This window comes from Larus michahellis, chromosome 3 (genome assembly GCF_964199755.1).
Source record: "Larus michahellis chromosome 3, bLarMic1.1, whole genome shotgun sequence".
NCBI lineage: Eukaryota > Metazoa > Chordata > Aves > Charadriiformes > Laridae > Larus > Larus michahellis.
In genome coordinates this window covers 80,673,297-80,691,655 of record NC_133898.1, presented here as the reverse complement: position 1 = coordinate 80,691,655, position 18,359 = coordinate 80,673,297, and the positions used below count along the sequence as shown (strand labels likewise).

Genomic DNA, 18,359 nt, shown 5'->3' with positions numbered 1-18,359 from the left:
CAGTTCACGCTGAAGATACTTCCTCACTCCTCAGCTTCCAGACTTTTGGGGGATCCTCAGGTCCGTTCAGGCTCTGATTTTTAAGAAGCTGAACACCAATGGTCAGGTTCTTTAGCAACAGTTGTATTTCAAACCCAGTTTTGTATCATAAAGTTGGAGAAAACTGATTCTCTTAGTTTCCCCTTGGGGGTTGTTCCAAGGTGTCTCCATCTGAACAAGCAGCTATGGAGTTTTAAAAGTAACCAGTAAGTGGGTCTGCCTGGGGCGTGTTACAACTGTGGTAACAAATGCTGGATCCCATTTCCACTGTTATTCAGAAGCGCAACTGTTTCACAACATTAACCTGGAGAGCAGAATGCCCATATCATCCATCTCAAGATGCACAACTGTGCCCCTTAAAGCAGGGCTCCCGGGTAGCCGGTGTGCTCTGCCACAGCCCGCTCTTGTGCTCAAGCTGCTCTGTCCTGGCCAGGGCTCCAACCATTCCTTTGCATCAAAAATCAGTAATGAGATGTTTATGAGGCCGTGAACCTAACAGGAGACACAGCGAAACATCGTTTGATACACTGCCATACCAATATTCAGCGTCAGACTTCAGTATCATAAAGTTTGCAAAAGACCAACACGATATGATGATCCTCTTAAGCCTTTTTGCTCTACATGAAAATAGCCTAAGAAGTCAGGCAGAGGTAACAATGGACATGTTTAGTGATAGATTCATAAGTTACAATATTTCTACCTGCTTTCTGAAGCCTGAAAGAGATTTATTCATTACCTGCTGGTTTTGGATACTCCCTCACACAAATGAGACTAAGAGATACTAAGCAGCACCCCTGCGTGTGTTTACATTAATGATGACTATAATGTTTCTCAATACAAAGTAATTTTAATGTACATAGTCTCTGTAAAATTTAGAAGAATACTGCATTCCCTTTCTGCTCATTTTATAAGTAAACGCTATGGAAAGGAGCCTAATGTTCAGCTGGCATTCAAATTTTTATGGTATTCCTTCTGTAGGACAAGCACCAATTTTCAATACAGCACAAGCCCAGTCTGACAATAAAGGTCTACATGGTCTAGATCTGACTGAAGAATTGAAGGCCTAATGCTTAAATCAACAGTAATTCAGAATTACCAGCTTCTCAAAACAATTTGAAATCTTCTCACCAAGACAATTCTTCAGATAAATTAAATGTTCTTAAGCTGATTTTCCACCAATTTAAAATAATTTTCTAACAGGCCAGGTAGGAACAAGCATAAACCATTTCAATCCAGAACATACTTTCGTTAACAACCACAAACAACTGAAAGTTATAGATCTAGAATACTGCTACTCCAAACACGAGTGACCACTACCTACACAACAACACAATTCAAGTATTTTATTGTTAATTCATGCAACCCTTCTCATGCACAAAGGGCAGAATGGGTAAAGTACTGAACAAACGGCTGGTGCTTTGGAGATCTGGAGAGGGCAGTACAGCAAGAGGGCAGAGGAGTGAACGCAGAGCAGCGCACTTCATGTAGGGAAGAAACAGCAACTGCACAGACAGGGCTTGGGGGGGGTGATGTCAGGGAGGGAGAGAACTCGGAGAACAGTAACCAGAGGGGTTCTTTCAAGAAAAGACCGACCTATAAAACACCAGGAGCAAGGGACAGAGACCAAGGAAACTGTCTGCAGCCACAGGCATAGCTGGTGGAGGCTGGGAAAGGGATATGAGCAACAGAGCAAAAAATGTCTCAGAACACAGAGACTGAAAACCTGAACTTGGTTCAAGAAAAGAAAAACTACTTAAAGTTAAGATTTAATACACCAATTAAAAAGTTATGGAGACCACAAATTATCTTTTAAGAGTCTCAAGCATTTATCCCGGTTACTTAACTGCTGTATGTACAGTCCAAGATAAGTTTTCTTGTCTTGGAAAAGAGAAATATATGCGTTTCTCAGATACCATAGTATTTACACAACTTGATAAATATTGAGTTTCAATAATTACCTTTTTTGGTTTTTTTTGGTTTTGTTTTTTTTTTGGTTTTGTTTTTTTTTTGTTTGTTTTTTACATAAAACTGTTTAACTTTGTAGAATGACGTTTGTAATTTGTGTTTTAGTATCACCAGTCACAGCCCAAGACAAGCTGGAAGGAAAGGCTGTAAGTACTGTAATGTACCCTGCTGTCTTAGGCATGAGAAGTATTTTTCCCTACCCATAACTGCTTCTAGGGTTTTCCAGGTTTTCACGGAGAAAAACATCACTTCCTTATCCAGAAGAGTCTTTCTTTCTGCAGAATACTTTGCAGCCATTCATTTTAAACCAGCACCTCCAAAATTTCAAAATAAAGATTCTGCAGATACCAAGACATAGTATGGCGGACACAACTAAGGAAGATTCATAGCTCCACAACGCTATCACTTTAGAGCTGTGAATGCTGCTCCCTCCTTTCCATCTATGAATCTCTTACTAGCAACAGTGTTTGAGGATAGAAATTTCGCAAGAGCTTAGGCATTCTTGAACCTAAAAACCCTGGCCACAAAGAGCTCACACAGCACTTTGGTGCTGGCGGGAAATGCCTGGACCCCTCATACATTTGCTTTGAATAACCAAACAGCTTAGTGCTTCTCAACAGCATAAATGAGGTGTGAGATCCCACTTAAAAAGTGTTTTATACATACATCCGTTAAATAGTCACGGTTACATTCTTAGTATTTTCTACAGGCATTTTCACGTGCAGAGTAACACGTTTGGAGTAGCCTTAGAAATTCATGCAGCTAGATGAACAAATTAATTAGGCTCAGTAAAAGTGTGAGTTGTCAGCACCTCTGCTAACATGCGGGTGACTGCCATGGGCACACTCTTATCGTGCGGTATCTTGTAGTAAGCACTAAGCAACTTGCTCCTTTTCATGAAGGAATAAAGGTATCTTTTATTTACCGCAGGATACCGTTGGTAAAAGTGTGCCCACAGGCACGTAGAGCAGCTAAAGGGTTCTGAGTTCATATTCTCACTTGCACTCACAATAAAGTTATCTCCATAAAGAAAACATGCTTATATTCTGACCTGCAAGTCTCAGATGAAGAGGTTCCTCAGTTTAGAGACTACGTGTATGATAACTGAGCTGTAGCAGAGCAGAAATCTCTCTAGACTAATAATGAGTTTATCCGCCTGCCCTAATTTCTTACTGTGTTTACAAAGTCAACATAAGATTAAGGCAATGACATGTCAAATTCATGATTATTCCATTAAGGCTTCCATAATATTTATGGCAGCTTTCCAGCCCTCAAATTTAAAATAAGCCAGGTAAGATAAAGAGTGTTTGTATTGAGCATATTCAACATAGTGACTTGAAGTGTTCATAGAAATTATTCCTTGTTAAAAGCAATACAGTAGCTAGTAAAACATTAATCTTCTGTCCTACAACTGTCTTTATTTGTGAATGCAAACAGAAGAAAAAAAATATGTTGGAACAAGCAATGAAGGCAACCAGGCCAGAAAAAATTTACACAAGGAGCAAGTAATTTCTTCATTTCCCTTCTTCAGAAGTGTACAAGAATTTGGGAGGGAAAATTGAAAATTAAAATATTAAATATATTTATTTAGTGTAAGGTACTGCTACAAACATAGCATTTCAGATTCTAAAAGTTTGTTTCTTTACTGTATTACTAGTATCTTCATTTTTATTTTATTACCTGCTAAAAATGCATCAAGAGACAATTATGTTAACAGACGCTTTCATGAACAAATACACTAGGTATTAGCATTACTTATCCTCATTAATGCAAACCAAAAAGCAGTTCTTGGCAGGTTATAAACAGGTGGTGCTTAAATATTTTAGGTAGCCAACTTAAGACAATGTGTGGGAGTCTGATCGTTAACCACTTTTGAAGATTAGGCGCTTTCCAAATGACATACGCAGCACAACCCCCAAAAAAACCCCATTAAGTCATCTTAGAAAAATTTAACCTAACACATTATCAATTATTTATTTATTTATTTACTTGTTCAGGTCTCTGCAATTATTTGCTTTTATAATAGTTCTATAGTAAGCACCAAGATCCCTCTTACACACTGAGCTGATACTGCTGTACCACCATGCTGTAATACCGTGTGGAAGAGCTAATTAGCTATTAAGCTGGAATCCTTGCAGACAGTTTTTAGCACCAACTATTAAAAGATTTTTCAATCAATCACCAATCGAGGCAGATTCTGGACTGAAGTCTGTGGGTGAAGATTTTCAGACACACTTACAAACTGGCCCTGCAAAATAATGGCAAGTTAATTAAACATGATATGGGATCAGCTTGACACCTCCAAAAAACCCGTAGTCTGTAATACATATACTTCCAATAATATACATAACATAAACATTTCTAGAAAGTTAAATTTTTTGGTTTGTTTTTTTTTTATTTTAAAGGGTAAAGACAAAAACTTATCTGCTGTTAAAAAAAACAAAACAAAACAACAAACCACAAAAAAAAGCGCCTGCCAAACCCAAAATAGATAAAACCCCTCTTTTTATTTCATAAAGGATTTTGTCAATAGTCTCCAAATGCTTTACAATAAGTATATATAAACTAAGACATGTGAGAACTATAGACTGTAATAGCTTAAAAATACACGACCATGATCACACTATTCATTCTTAAATTACTAATGAAAGTTAAAAGCTAGAAGGCATAGGGAAAGAAGATCCCTGCCCATGGCAGGGAGGTCAGAACTAGATGATCTGTAAGGTCCCTTCTAACTCAAACCATTCTATGATTCTATAAGATGTGGTACACAGAAAGGCTATTTTGGGAGGCAAAAGCCTTAAGAAAGCCGGTCTCAAAATCATTTTTCTGAGGCAGAACCACCACAGCAGGGACTGTTGCCAACTTCAGACTCTATAGGCCCTTAAGTTTTACTGAGTCTATGAAGTTTTTTAAACGTATGGTACTTTTAACAAGACACTAAAATAAAGGAGGGTCACTCCATCTAAAATGAGCGAGCCCCTGTGTCGGTCAAGATATGAAACATAGTTCTACCTGTACCAGGCAGTGCAAAACTCAAAGTTGTGAAGGCCAAAGGGAGGAGCAATAATTAAGGTTGTGAAGATGAAGAAAGAGGAGTATTTCAGGAAAGTCAAAGCTGAGTCAAGGTTATATGAGTAATGTTAAAGAGGTGGCAAAAGGCAGATCAACAGATATGGGAACGTGGGCAGAGGAGCAGGAAGTTGGAAGCAAATGAAAGATTTGCATCAAGCAAGAAAACAGAGAAGAAGAGTTGTAAAGATGGCTCTACGTGCCGAAAACAAAATCTGAAATAGTTCAGAACTAATTATAATATTTTTCCATTCAACAATTATGCCCTTTTTAAAAATGAAAAACAACCTGCATAGGCATGCAGTGGCTGTGAGATGCCGCCAATTTCTGAGAAACATTCCGTGATTCATGCCAAAAACATGAGCATGTTAAAGTGTGGCAGGTCAAGCTGTCCTAATTTTTTTGTATTTTTTTTTAAATTGAACAACTCCAGACACATAATACACTTTCAAAGAAAGACATGATTGTCCTTGCTATAGCATATTTGCCCCAATTTACTAAGAAAAACATCTATGTTTTCAGTGCTTGAGGCTTATGATTTACCTCACCGTTGATGTTGCCAACAAGTCCTTGGACATTCTCACAAAACATCAAGTGCTTAAAATGCAAATAAACTCCCTGTGGGAATTTTTATTTTCTTTTTTCAAACTGCATAAATAGGCTAGGTGCTCAACTCCTATTCCTCAAAGCCAGATTATGACTTTTGAAAAGCCTTCTGTGCAAGGAAATACCTTTGAGAAAACCCCTAACTTTCAGAACATACCAGAGTACTTTCCACTCTCTGTTACTCTGTCCCATGTTTTGTATATGCTACGCCCACCAGCTGTAATTCTTCTCTATAGTTGCAACACCCTCTTTGAAAACAGTCACGTTAGAAACTTAGGACCAGGGTGAAAGTCTAGGGAAGCTTCAGTAGAGGCAATAACAACTTTAATACAGATTTAATGGCTGTAATGTCCCTACTATTAAAAATCCAAAAGCTATCAACTCATTTGACAACTTGAAATCCAATATTAACAAGATAAAAAGGGATACTGATGCACACCTCCAATTCTGAACACAATTTTTTGTAAGACTGAAGTGGTTCTAGCATACTAAAGACTTGCACTGTACCCAAAAGGCTGAATTGTTCTACAAGCTCAACACATGCGTACTAGTCAGAAAAAAAATAAAATACCATACAGTCATTATTATATCGATATTTTAGTTATCAGCATTTTAATGAAATCATCCTCAGAAAATGTAAGGCACTTGGAAATTAACACAGTAGCTGTCCAGTTTTAATGATGGTGTGTTAGGCAATTTTATCTCAGTCTCATTAAGGAGTGAGATATCAAAGGACTATGCATTTTCTGCAGGATAAAAACACGCAGGTGAGCAGTTACTACACAGCAACTAATGCAGAGTAAATCCACACCCTCGACTGCCTTGCTGTAACTTGTTCATGTAGCCATACCCTCCAATTCAGTTTAAGTTTTTCAACTAAATTAATTTAAACTACCTAAATACCGAAGAAAGGTTCCAACTCGTGTGTACAGGAGGAAAACAGCTGTACAGTTTCAAACGTTACTGCCTTTAGCAGTCCATGCTGCCTCTCCACTGGAGATAATCACCCAGACAGCAGATGGTTGCAGTGAACAGGCTCCTCCGCCACGACCCTCCAGCCCACTTTAGCACCTCAACAGGAATAAATATACCTTTGTCAAGGCAAAAATTAGTACCGGGACTGAGGGCTGGGACAGCTGTAGTGGAGAAGCACACTCGCATCACTGACTGCGTGGTACCCAGCATCGCCTCTGGTGCAGCAGAGGGTGTAGCAGTCTGAGACAGCATCACCTTGCACTGGCACAGCTGAATTGAGCACGAGTCAGTTTTCAGACCACTCAGAATAGCCACAAAGAAGTCTAACACGATTTATTTAATCTATTTCAACAGTTAATGAAGACTTTCCTGAGTGTTCCCACGTACACTACCCCAGAGAGAGAGATTAGAATATAGTATTTTTCCAGTGAAGCAAAAAGAAAAGTCATAAGTGAGCATAACTGTGGGGATCAGCACTTCGGTAAACTACAGGTTATAAAGGCATATATATCCCTGTACAGAGGGATAAAATAAGCATCAAAACTTCCACATCGCAGGAGGAGAAATAGCTTGCAAATGAGAAAAAATAGAAAACAGCTCTGTTTGTTTAACATTTTTTCAAACTTAACACATCACTTGCAATATACAGTCAGATATTTTTATGTTGCATAGAAAAGAAGATTTTTAGGGCCCCTAAAAGGTTCACTGCTACTGCAAGCCCTTCCCATCCCACTACAGAAGCTGGCACCAAAGAACAGTAGCTGCCCACCAGAGCAAGGACACACGCAGAGAGAAACAAGCTTCCAAGTAAATCTTGCATCCTACAAACAGCAGCAGTCAGCCATATGTATTTACCAACAGTTAAATTAGAAAGAAGCCACTGCAAAATTGTTACACTAACCAGATAACCAGAATTTCAAGCACACACACATCACCCAAAACCTTAATGGGTCTGCAATTCTCTTGGTTGTAACTATCAAGAATCCAAATTGGTTGTAACTATCAAGAATCCAAATTTACTTGCTAAGCAATCAGGTTTAGGGCTGGGACTGAAATTCACATCCTGAATTTCAAGAAGTAAAAACAACTTTAACATCCCATTAAAGAGACTTAGTTTCAGCTGAGCTGACAAACAGCTAATCATACTTGCAGCTCAACAGCCACAAAAATAATTTTCATAGCATTAGAAGTCAATATCAGCTCATTAAAATGTAAACTACTGGAGTTTGCACTTAATTCATACTTCTAACAATCATCATCCACAACTGTTACATCAAAAGTAACTATATGAAAGGCAAATCAAAGTAAAAATGTACAAGCATGCTTCATGGATTAAAGAAAAATGTAGAACAAGACACATTTGTGAAAAACCTACTCTTTGGCAACAATTACAGCATAAGACAAAATGGCTTGAGTAGCTGAAATCCCCCATTCCAAGGGGAATTTCAGGAATGCAAAATATTGTCTACGGAACTATTTTCTTAGACATGAGTTATATTTGAGAACACCAGCTACATAGAACATTATCATGCTAAGTTTTGGGATTTGGGCTCAATATTTAAGATAGCAGAATAAGCAAGTTTGAAGTCTTAGTACCACCTTCCTTCATTTTTATTACTATTTTGATTATTTTATTTTTGTTTTAGGTAAAACTCTTCAACAACAACAAAAAAAACCCAAACCCAGAAGTGGTTAAATAGATACAAAGTAAACTAATAAAAAAACAACAAAAAATTATATTCAAAGTTTATTATACCAGTAGGAACTAAAGCACCACAAAGGGGGACTATCTTAGGGGTGGGAGGGAGGGGTTGTTTCAGAATGCAAAACCATAATCCCAGTATAAAAACCATATTTCAGATGCCATCAGCTTACTTAAATAGAAGAAAAGAAATTACCACACTTTTTTACTACTTTACAAAGTAGCACAGGAAGTCTACCGAACTGCTGGGGAAAGCCACTGAAAGGAAACCAGAAGGTCACAGCGAGTCATGCCCTAACACCACTGAGGCGCTGGATGAGGTGGAATGGGGGTCTGTCAAAACGTCTGTCATATATTCACATGGGCTTTAGCTTCCAGAGGGCAGGAAAACAACAGAGATGAGAAAGAAGAGTTAAAAAAAAAATCCTGTTAGTACAGAAGTTTGCTACACAGAAAACTGTATGTGTTTAAAACTGACTACTTGCACTATGACAAACCTTTCTTGTCTCAAAATCTTCACTGCTTCACTGTTAATAGGTGAAAGAATATTATAAATGCTTTTACCAGCGGTCCAGACATGCTGAATGTTTGTTCCTGTATTTATTAAAATGGCTTGCAAATTTAATTCCAAGATGTTTTTACACGAAATTCAGAAAAACAAGTATAAGACTACCATACTCCTACCTAAAGAGTCACCTCACAGACTGTACAAAGGATTTCCTTGGTTTTCTTTAACTGACACAACTGTGGTATTTGGTCTTAACAGCTACAGTAAGGCCGATGATTTCTGAAACATTAGCCAGAAAGCAGAAAGGATGGAGGCTGAAGACAAAGAGGCCCTGAGATAAGCCATCAACGAAACACTAGCCGATCAGTCCTTTTCTGCAGCAGAGCCAGTTTCTTTGACAATGTTCACACATAACGAAACTGAGGAATAAACTAACATCCTTTGTTAGTCACTGCAGCTTCCTGGATCGCTTATCAAAGATGCTTAATTTAAATGCAAGACAATCTGCAACGTTATTGCAACATCTTAGTAGAGCAGCAATAACTACAGTATGCTTGCACGTGAAGAGAAAGCACAGGACGGCAAGCAAAGTGAAGAACAAATGCAGTGGTTTCATTTTTTCCTGATTATATGTTGTTACGTTAGTTGTCTTCACCGATTTTAACACACTTCTTTTAAGCTTCATTAATTTCTGCTACTATAAATACAAACATGCCAACAACGTGGTGGCAACCTTTGTAGCCTTATTCAGAAGGGGCAATGAGTCCAAATAGAAATAATCCGATAGACACATTTGTAGCAAATCCCATTACCCCCAGGGTACTTTCTCCACCAGGGAAAAAAAAAAAAAAAGTGGTAAGTCTTTTATAAAAGAAAAGCTTTTAAACGCTTCTTCTAAACTCTGCCTTTTTTTTTTTTTATCTAGAACACAAACCCCAGTTTGCTCACTCCAAATGGTCAGCTGCACCAGTAAGCTAAATACATCATGTATTTACTAGAAACCTTCATACAGCAGATGGTATCTGAATTGGGGCTATTAGAAAAGATGACATTTTCCTTCTGTTTTTTTCTGTATCAGGAAAAAAAAAGAAAAAAACCAAAAAACCCAAATAAATTCTAGAATTACTTTAATACTTTAGCTTCCTTCTCACCCTTTTTCCACCTCAGGAAAAAGATATGAAGCTCGCAGGAGCCATATGTCATCTGTTGACTTTAGCAGCAAAACGCAGCCAAAAGAACATTAAATCAGTCCCTTTGTTTCTTCTGACTCATCTGAATTTATATCCAGCCATGGTTTTATGGGCATAAGCTTGTTGCAGAACCTGAGGTAAAACATTTTTCTTCAACTGTAATTATTTTTATTAGTAAAAATTAATCTACAAACATCTTCTTAATACCCTTGCCACAAGCCAAAAGGTATGCATTAGTCAGTCTCAGAAAAACTGCAGTTCCCATGTACTCAATAGAGGTAGTACTCTGTGCATGTCTTCATAAACCTTTCTAAAATATGTGAAGATCAGTTTTTACAACTGAAAGAGAAAAGCAAAGTTCTGAGTAATGAGAAATGCACCATTTTGGAGTAGGTGCCCCTCAATATATGCCTAACATCTAAAAAGAAAAAGAAAAAAAAGGAGAAAAGTACATGCTGATAAAACTCAGATTGGTACACAGCATGTAAAATTTCTGGTTCATTTATCTATCTAGAGGCATGTATCCATACAGACACACATATAAGCACCCACATACTGTTTTTCCTCAGCAGTAAATAAAAAAAGTGTATCCCCTCTCTAACCAGATATAAAAGAGAAAAAACCTGTTAACCTTTCAGCTAATAAATTCAAATCACTTTCTAAAGTCATCATGGAATCTAATCTCTTGAAATACATAGGCTTAACTTGCATTTCCTTTCTTTTGGGAAATCTGCAAGCTGAGTATGAACATTAACAAGGTTCTTTGATGCTGTGGAAAGTCCCCTTCACCCCAAAGAGATCATGCGGATGGAATACTAAAGGATTGAGGCCCGAGCTCATACACAACTAGGGACGAAGGTTAGTCGCGAGCACATGTCTGTACACACAGGTGTACCCTTCTCATGCGTGCACACACACACACAGAGGCACAGAATAGTGGGGATTACGATTACAGTGTTTTTAAAAAGTTTAAAGAAACCGGCAGACAGGTTGACTCGTTATTTATTTATAGGAGGCATGTGCGCACCCAAATGGGTGAACAGGGCCAAGAAGGTTTTCAAGCCAGTGCAAAATTACTGACAGAAGGCAGGACCCAACAGCTCTGCATTCCTACACAGCAGCTGCTTGTCAAGAGAGGGATGCACGAACCTACATCTAAATTTACTTTTGATATCAGCACATAAAAATCCTTTTTTAGAATTGCTGGCAAAAGGGGAGTTTCCCATGCTCGTATTTTTACATTTTTTCTTTCAAACCCACAGTTGGCTTTCTTGGCAAAATGCAAGTGGGACATTTAAAAATCAGTTCAGTTCTGCTGCTTTTTAGGTAGCTTTCCTAATTATTTGTTGGCCTGAAAAATCTTCTTGGGAGGGCGCAGGGAGGAAGAAGAGGGAGTAGTTAAATACTATAAGCCAGTAATACTAAGAACTGAGAGCCTTTTCTCATTTCTCAAAGGCTTTGACATGAAAGCAGAAGTAAAAAGTCAGTATCCACTTAAAATTTTAAGCAATTTCCTGGTGCCTTCATACAACATGCCATTTATTTTAATTCTTAGTCTTTGTTAATGCTTCCAGCTCATTAGAAGAAGAATATCAAGCAACAAAAAAAAATAGTTAACAACAAAAACCATGCATATTATACTGCTTTCACTCAAAGATTTCATAGCACATAAAGCAGTAAACTACAAATTAGACTCACAAATAGCTAACAGATTGGGAAACAGAGGCAAAGACAGATTGAGTTGTGTAATGTGGCAGCAAAGTTCCAGAGCAGAGTCCAGGTATAGGTCCATGGTAAGAGACTGCAGATTTACAGACACAGAGGAGGATTACTCTAAGAAAGTGACTGGTTTTTAATTAATCCCTAAACTAAAAATCTGAAAACTCTTAGAGCGTTATTGAATTTAATATAATTGAATTACTAAAAATTTACTAAAATGTTGGTATTCTATACACACATCATGTGTATTAAAATTAAAACACCTGTTCTGAATAAATTAGTAATAAATATTTATTTTTTTAAAAAAAAAATCACAAATCACCAGAGTTAGAGGATGAAACACTAGGTAGTTTAATAATTTCTGAATAAGCTGTGCCTTTGAGGGAGACAGAAGTTGCCAGTTCCCACAGAAATTCATCTGTCTAGCCCCTTCAGTTTGGGCTCTCCCTTTCTCCTTTGCTTCTGACAGGAAAAAACCCACAGTCTCCAGACAGCTACGTTTTCCAGACAGCCCTGAGAGTGAACAACTACTGCATTGTCCACTATGCACTGCTCCACAAGAGATGTGGAGCTGGAACACTGGAGAAGACAGTTTGCCTTGAGCAATCACGGCCAGACAGAGCTGGCACCCATCACCACAAGGGTGTCTTGTGGCTCTAACTAAAGATTTACCCTTGGAAAGGTACTGGGTTTACTGTTACTGTAGTGGCTGGATATTCAGGGGACTTGTTAAGAAGCCTGAATCTGTGAGCTCACATGTCTAATCATCCTAAAGGCTGTCTATAGACATTTGCTATATAAACAGACATGCAGAGTCAAAATTATATCAAACCTCAGCTGTCTGCTATGTCCTTCCACCCAAAATGCCCAGATTAGCACTCCATAAATTCTGCAAGTGGCAGAAGTGCATGGACACTTCATAATCCACTCTGGGAAGAAACACAAATTGATTAGCTTGAGCATGCAATGAAAATAGCTTCTGCTAGTACAGATGACATAGTGAAACCAACTATGGGACGCATACACGATCTCTTCGCATGTTAAGAGACAAGGGGATGGTAATAAAAAAGTTGGAGATGGGAAAACAGTGGCAAAGTCTTCACAACAGCTGGATTCCTCCTCCCTCCCCCTCTTAGTGAAATTAGAGCAAGAAGGTTGATTTGGAGAGAAAAGGTTACACTGAGAAAACCATACGTGGACATGGAAACGTCACCAGCTTAGCCCACTCAGCAGCTGATGTGACAAGGAAAGGCAAGCTCAAGTAAGATTTGGGCCTGACTGTTACAATGGGGTGGGACATCACAAAAATCCTAAGAAAAGTGAGTCTTTGCTATCAGTGAGGAAAGCGATGCACAGTGTTGTAGCTCACAGGGCACTGTACACAGATTGCTGAAAGACAGAATGGCAGGAAAAGGAAGATTTTTGTTGGCTCTCCTTCTTGCTCTCTGTTAGCTGTGTCTTCTGAAAAGAAAAAAGAAGGGAGAAGGGAGAAGGGAGAAGGGAGAAGGGAGAAGGGAGAAGGGAGAAGGGAGAAGGGAGAAGGGAGAAGGGAGAAGGGAGAAGGGAGAAGGGAGAAGGGAGAAGGGAGAAGGGAGAAGGGAGAAGGGAGAAGGGAGAAGGGAGAAATCCATCCTTGCTTCAGTTTCCCACTGAGATTCCATTTGCCTGTTTTTTCTTCCCCATTCTCTACTCCTATCCAGTATCTCTTAGTAATATAAGCCACAAACCCAGCTGTATCAATGGAGTGGAGACAGCAATGATCAGCTTCAAAATTCTAAAACGTTTGCTGTCTAAGCAACAAAAACAATCCTTAAGCTTTCACTAAAGCCACCTTTCTTCACTGAACAATACTACCCTAAGCTGTTCTGCAGTATATAAGGACCCTACACCCAGAATTTGCTTCAGGATTTAGCCACTTGGTCACAGAAGTCTGTCACATTAACAGCAAGAGCAGAAGTACCCTTTCCTTGCAATCGCTGTTCATACTTGCTTTAAATGCCAAAGAAGGTGTATTTATGCTGACATCATAGACTGTAAACTGGAGGACCTGAGATACAAGGTCATTCTGCTTTCTGTCATTGGCAACTGTAACTAGACACTTCAAAAAACACAACTGAAAACACAAAAATATTTGATTTCTTATGTTGAGAAATTTCAGCTGCTTATTGTATTCTTATTTGCCAAAAGCTAGGCGCCAACAAATTTACAGGTACCAAAATGGTTATGGAGGAGGAGGAGTACAGATCCTATACTTAACACTGCCCGCAGAATAGGACAATGCCACTGAAAATGGAAGTCTACCCCTTCCCTTATGTCCCCATCCTTGTCCACTTGGCTCCCACACATACATCTATCTTGCCCATATATCCACCTTACATAAGGATTTGTGTAATTGCATTGCTGAACCAGATCAGGGAATGAACTCACATACAGATCAACCTCTTCTTCATGAGTCTAATTTTAACCTATGTTAGTTTTCCAATCCCTAGCTTGGAGGAGGAGGAGGAACACAGTAAAACAGTGAGGAGTAGAGGTAGCATGGCCTCCTTCCGCATCAACAGTAAGTTATCCATCCAAGCCTGCTCAGGGAACCACCTCCTCTAGAATCTACCCTCTGTCTCACTTATACTTTAAACACCTAAATCTTTTTCTAAACAGAATAATACAAATCAATTATTACAGTGGAAAGGAATTTGTCTGAAATCTCTGCAATGTTAAGACTCGTGAATACCTTTTGTTCCATCAGAACATGTTAACTCTGCCCTCTGTACATAAATCAAAATTGAAATCCACAAGCATGTCAAATGTTGAGTCTTTTCACCTATATCACTGCTGTTCCATCTACGGCTTTTGCTGTAAGCTAGTCTCTTTAATTTGTAAGGCAACATATGCAGTCAATTTAGACATTCTAGAGGGACAAAACCAGAGAAACTGCGAAGCATGTAGTCAACAAGTATTTAAAATTATAATAAAAACACTTTAGGAACTTGTCTCATTTTACGAAGTTAGTTTATACAACTATTGCAATGAGCAAGTTTCCTATTGCAGAATGCCGAAAGCAACCGTTTAACACGATCCTAGGGAGAGGGGGGAAAAAATAAGATATATCTTAATTTCTCTGGTGAGTTTGATTTCCAACATTCATTTTTCAAGTAGTTTTAATAACATTAAGCAGAATTCTAAAGAAATGCTTAAGGACATAAGTGGAATCTTAAATGCATTCCTCAATGTGGTTTCTGTACACTTAAAACATCTCATAGATAATACTTCCCTCCAGGAAAATACATCCTATTACAAATAGAAATTGCTTTTATCGAGTTCTAAAGGAAATGGTCCCTGCCTGCTTTTGTCCTTAAGCAACTAACATCAACTACAGAAGAGTTATTAACACAAGAAAAAACTGCCAAAATCCTTTCTGTTGCCAACATGAACATGCACTGTGAATAGTGTATGGAAGATAGCAATTTTCAGGCCTCTCTGCAAAGTAAGGCCTTCGCTGACCATTCCTGTAGAATCTAAATAATTAATGTTTGGGGGAGGAGGGGACAAAGATGTTATAATAACCTGAAATACTGTAATCCCCGTGGTTCATCTTCTACCTTGCTATTGACTCAAGGTACAGAGCACAATTTTAGATCTCCTTCAAGCGGCCAGCCCACGGTGTTTACAGAGCACTTTAACAACAAAAGCTTCATACCAAAAGGTTCTTTCTCTAATATTTATCTATATTAAGCTCTTGTTCATAATGGCATGCCCAGCAGCTAGCACAGCCAGCAAAGCCCCCCCTCCTCTCGCGTGAGGCTTTCAGGAGTACTGCTATGTTGAAATGGTAAAACTGTCGTTGCCCAACAACGTGTAACCCAACAACAAAGTGTCATTCCAAATTCCAAACGGCTTGATAGGAGAACACATGTACGGATTTTTATAGACTTATGTCAGCTCTAAGGTGTATAAACTGACTCAATGCTATTCAGAGAAATCAAAACTCTAATGCTCCTGTTTCATATTCTGTACTGGTTTGAATCTTGCCATAAAGAAAGTTACTGATGAATATTTTTTAAATTAGCCAAAAAACCTATACCTAAAAAGCCACTTGGCACCTTTTAGGATATCCTTCAGGATAAGAAGCCCAGAAACAAAATAACCCCAGAATTACAAGAAATTAAAGGATAAAGTAAATTATTTTCATAGTTCTAGAAGCAGGCACTTTCCTAAATCTGAACTTGCGCTGGGAGACCTTAAACTGACTTAAGTCTTACATTAGAAGAGATTCAAGGTAAACACCGATTTAGAGCCACAATTGAATTAAATCTTTTAAAAACACTGGCACTTTCATCTAAGAATTAAAAAGGTGCATTTTAACAAAATAATCTGATCTAATGCCAGATGCTAGAACAACCTGTTGAGCTTTCTGCCACCACCTCCAGCCTCACACTTCTGCACCAGCTCCCGCATGCATGTTATCTCCCAGTGAGATCCTTCAGGGAGCTAATCCTGCAGAAAACGAGCTCTGCAGGAGAAGAGTGAATATGGTTCAACTCCCCGAATGAGCTCACCATGAGTCAGGTGAGTGTCACCTGCCCAGCCATTAAAATGGGTGGCAACGCCTAGTAGTAGCGAAGAGGGAAAAGAGACTGTCTCCTTGTGGTAGAAACTATCCATTATGTCAGCCCAAGGTCAGGACACGTATTGCAAGTCTACAAGTTCACATTGTTCAACAGTTTTATTACAGTGTCATGCTTTTGCTAGTTATTGCTGTTCTTAAAATTGTTACTCAAGTATATTTTTAAGGTGTCTAAAAATACAGATCCATTGAGAACCAGGGTTTTTTTGAAAAGCACATTTGGTATTCTAGTTTCTATAAAAACCTCTTTGATTTAAGACAGTACCAAATTAAGGTTTAAACAATGTTCTTCAAATACTTCCAAGCAAGTACTCTCACAAATACCTACCCTCCCATGTTTCTGCTTTTTCATTGCAACATTTGTTAAGTAAATTCCAAAGGTCATTTCCATGGCTCAGGAGAATTTGAACAGTATTATGATAAATATTCTTTAAGAATCTAATTTTATTTTTTTTTAAAAGGCAATGAAATAAGCATAACATGACTTTTATGGATGTAACCATCTTTGGTCTACATCCAAATGCATGCTAAAAATAGTAAGAACACAGTTATATTAAAGCAGGAAAGTACAAGGTGTCTTGATGCAAAATATTGGCTTACATAAAATAGAAAAATATTTTTCCAGCGGATGTAAACTAAAACAGCTATGAGAAAAACACCAGACAAACTGCTCCTCATCTTAAGACAACACTAAAGATTTAGTACTGATATATTGTGCAAGAAATTTATCCCAGTGAAATCACTCCTCAGGTACTGTTCTTAGAAGTGAAAGTCACAAGTATGAGCGTATGAATAAAAATTAGAGATATATAAAATTTTTGGTTAACTAAGAATTTATATTGGTTATTAACTGATTACATTCTCTCCTAGTTTCAAGAGCAGACAGGACACATCCAGAATAACAACTGGTTTTTTTTCTTAATGTGTTCAAGATAAAAATGACTATTTGAAATACCTGAATTCTTCAGAAATCCACAATGATTTTTAAAAAGGCAAAAGATTTGAATACACCTTTAAATCACCAGTGTACCAAAGCAATTTTTTAAATGGTTTCCTTTCTCTCACAGAGGTATCCCAGAATCCATTAGCTTAAATTTATTCGCATACCAAGAACACATTAAGACTCCACAAGTTTCTGTTCTTCTCCCTTCTCAATTATGCCAACATCAATCAAGCACTATCATTCCAGCGCCATAAAAAATAGTTGTCTTTTTCGTAACAGCAACCATCACCTCCCAAGTTCCAAGAGAAAAGACAGAGACATTGGGCACCAGCTTTGCTGCAACACATCAACAGATAAGACTTGTAAAGCAGCAGCACTAGTCACGCAAAACACCTGGTGCTGCAGGCTGGAAATGGCAACACTGGCAAGAAAATTCTCCAAGGTATTTGTTATTATTATCATAGATACCATCTTGTATTTCCTGTTAAGGTATCAAGTCCATGTATGGCATCTGAGTATATATATATATATTTAATAATTCCATGAACATATATGCTTCCCTTAAACATAGCTGAATATAGACTTTTCAGGTGTTCCTTCTCAAGCTGTATCTACTTCTCAGCACTCTGCCAAAGCAACAGCTGTCTCCTTAGGAAAGTAGTAATTGTAGCATAAAAATCAGGGCTGTATTTGCTTCTTACTTTTGCTCATGGTTGCTATTCCAAAGGTGGAAAAAAAAAAGTCCCCACACAAACATACTAACATGTGCAATTTAACAGAAAAACTGACAATAAATACCAAGGAACAAGGTAAAAAAAAAAATCCATACCAAAACCTGAAAGTCCACTTCTGGCCACTGTTATTAGGTATTATGACAAAAATAAAATAAATAAAATAAAGTTTATTTCAGAAGATGTCTGTAACTTCTATTCCAGGCCTGCCTTAGGTTTATTCACATCTTTTAAGAAAAGATTTGTTCTACATCCAAAAACTAATCCAAGCCCCTATTTACTATT

The 18,359-nt window shown here is 38.0% G+C and overlaps 1 protein-coding gene across 2 annotated transcripts in view; it reads right to left on the bottom strand.

The window, feature by feature from the left end:
• Positions 1-18,359, bottom strand: part of CDK19 (cyclin dependent kinase 19) — a 134,134-nt gene that overhangs the window by 50,696 nt on the left and 65,079 nt on the right. The window lies entirely within an intron of this gene.